The sequence below is a fragment of the Priapulus caudatus genome, unplaced genomic scaffold (genome assembly GCF_000485595.1).
Source record: "Priapulus caudatus unplaced genomic scaffold, Priapulus_caudatus-5.0.1 Scaffold1304, whole genome shotgun sequence".
Classification (NCBI taxonomy): domain Eukaryota; kingdom Metazoa; phylum Priapulida; class Priapulimorpha; order Priapulimorphida; family Priapulidae; genus Priapulus; species Priapulus caudatus.
The window spans coordinates 25,699-28,961 of NW_014578365.1; positions in this window are offsets into that span (position 1 = coordinate 25,699).

Consider the following 3,263-nt stretch of genomic DNA (forward strand, 5'->3'; position numbering starts at 1 on the left):
TATATATATATATATATATATATATATATATATATATATCATTGGGTAGTTTTGTATGTTCTTATTGAGGTTCTTGTGCCTTGTAAAATTTTACAATATACGATTTTTAATTAAGTTACGGTGAGTGTTGTTTATATGTGGTTTTATTCAATATATAATAATCTTTGTTAGATTATATATTATATTATATAAATATAATTTTTTAAACATAATATAAGATTATCAAGGGTAAATAATGACAGATTATCATTACGCACTCCTCATATTATGAATAACCAGAAGATTTCCTATATAGTAACACTGCGTAGTATAATATCAAGAGCGTATAAAGAAGGCCTTCTTAATGCGCTTTTGATAATATATATATATATGTGTGTGTGTGTGTGTGTGTGTGTGTGTGTGTGTGTGCGTGTGCGTGTGCGTGTGCGTGTGCGTGTGCGTGTGCGTGTGTGCGTGCCGTGTGTGCGTGCGCGTGTGCCTGTATGTGTGCGTGCGCGTGTGCGTGCGCGTGCGCGTGTGTGTACATTAGCGTGTATTAAGAATGGCATGCCGTTTTACAGTGCTGCATTTCTTCGCGGCTGGACATGTCGATGGGTCTACGGTAGTATTTAGTGTCATGTTTTCCCGTGTGAAGCTCATAGCTAGCTAGATTGTGAAGCTCATAGCTAGCTAGAGTGTGAAGCTCATAGCTAGCTAGATTGTGAATCGTATAGCTAGTGTGAACTTTGATTGCTGCGTTGATAAGTGTTTTTATGCGACGTTATAAGGCGAGCATACCGCGAAGACATCCAAAGGCTTATTGCTGACTCCGTTAACAGCGCTCTTCTTGGTTTCCTCCAGAGAGTGAAGAGAGAGAGGCCGAGAGGGAGGGGGGAGAGAGATAGAGAGAGACCGAGAGGGAGGGGAGAGAGAGAGAGTGGGAGAGGGAGACGGAGAGAAGAGGGGGAGGGATAGAGAAGGATAGAGAGAGAGAGAGAAAGAGAGAGAGAATCAAGAGCGGTCCAGTTGTTTCTACCTTTCACATTAAAATCTGAGAGAGAACAAAACCGCATCCAGTGCAGTGAATGAAGACGAAGAAACGACCAGGTATTAGAATATGCACGCGCGTAGATGTGCATGGTTGCCGCTATTGTTACTGTTATGAAGATAGAAATATATAGACTCTAGGAGAGCTATAATAATACATGTATTATTATTATCTCTTGACACAGTATATATATATAATTATAAATATATATATATATATATATATATATATATATCCTAATTACTGTATTATTTCAATGGTCGTGAACATACATATACAAGATTGTATACCTAGATATATGCATGCTACTGTATATAGATAGATTAAGATGGAGCGGGCGGGAAGGAGTACGTTATGGTCCTAACTCTAGTCCGTGCGCATGCGTAGATGTAAATAATTGAAATCATGTCTAAATAAACGACGTAACTGTTACTGAAAATTCTGCAATCTTGTTTGGAACGTAACCGCCGTTACCATGAGTAACAAGACACGCGATACACGAAGAGACAGAGAGAGAGATAGAGAGAGAGAGAGAGCGAGGGAGGGACAGGGAGAGAGAGAGATAGAATGAGATTGCGAGAGAAAGAGAGAGCGCGCGAGAGAGGTCTAGTGTTGAGAACGCACGCACGCCCGTTCAACATTGAAATGGAAATTGTGCGACGCGCGTGTGTGCGTGTGTGCGTGTGTGCGTTCGTAATATGCTTTGCATACATGTCTGCAATACGTTTACCTTTACACAAGTTAGAAAATTATTTTAGCAAAGAATTAACGGGGATTCGAACCCCGGTTTCACAAATGAAAGGCTAGAGCTCTAACTAGATGTACTAACGAGACACTCGTCTATAGCCAGGTGGTTTTACATAATTACATATATATGCACATTACGGACGCGACAATTTCTATCCCTCTGTCACTTCCTTACTCCCCTCTCGCGTATAGTTCGCCCGTGACCAGTCAAGCGTTGAAAAACATTCGCAGCAAAATGAGCGTATTTCAGCCGAAACTTTTTCACTCCCCGATGCACAAAATGTGAGAATTTACGCATATAATACACGCGCACGCGTGCGTGCGACCACACCCGCGTGTGCGCATCCGTTGGTGGGTGTGTATGTGTGATTTTGTGACTGTAAAAACACGTATTATAGCCGTAAATCCACTATTTGTGCTTTTGGGAGTGAAAAAGTTTAGGCTGAAATACGGCCATTTGGTCGTCAAAGAATTTTCATGCTTGACTGGCCATGGGCGATACTATCCGCGAGAGGGGAGTAAAGAAGTGACAGAGGGATAGGAATTGTCGCGTCCGTAATGTGCATATATGTATCTATGTAAAACCCCCTGGCTCTAGACGTGTGTCTCGTTAGTACATCTAGTTAGAGCTCTAGCCTTTCGATTAGGAAACTGGGGTTCGAATCCCCGTTAATTCTTTGCTAAAATATTTTCTAACTTGTGTAAAGGTAAACGTATTGCAGACATGTATGCAAAGCATATTACGAACGCACGCACGCACGCACGTTCAACACTGAAATGGAAATTGTGCGACGCGCGTGTGTGTGTGTGAGTATGTACATATAGTATCAAGAGCTAATAACACCTACATACTATACTGCCATTGGACGGTGGCGCCACCATGACAATTAGCGGTACATTTTGGAACTCGCGGCGACACCGTCCAATGGCATCACTTAAATGCTTGATAGTATGTACGTAAAGTATCTATGGTGTCAGGTGACACCGGGAGCTATAGTTATTTGTTAAATCTTGCCGTTTATTTAATTGTTTGTCAAATGTTGCCAAACATCATTCCCATGTTTATTATGTAACTATGTATTTTTTCCATGCCCTGAGAGCGTCCGTTCAAGAAATAAATCAATTCAATTCAATGCATAAAATGTCATTGGACGGTGGCGCCGCCAGTACAGTTAGCGGTACATTTTGGAACTCGCAGCGCCACCGTCCAATGGCACCACTTAAATGCATCATAGTCTGTAGGTAAAGTATCTATGGTGTCAGGTGACACCGTGTGCTATTGTTTATTTGTTAAATCTTGCCGTTTATTTAATTGGTTGTCAAATGTTGCCAAACATCATTCCCATGTTTATTATGTAACTATGTATTTCTTTCATGCCCGGAGAGGAGCCGTTCAAGCATTAAATCAATTCAATTCAATGCGTCTCCATGTAGTCACGGGGCCGTCTGATGTAACCCGCGGCCGTCTCCATGTAGTCACGGGGCCGTC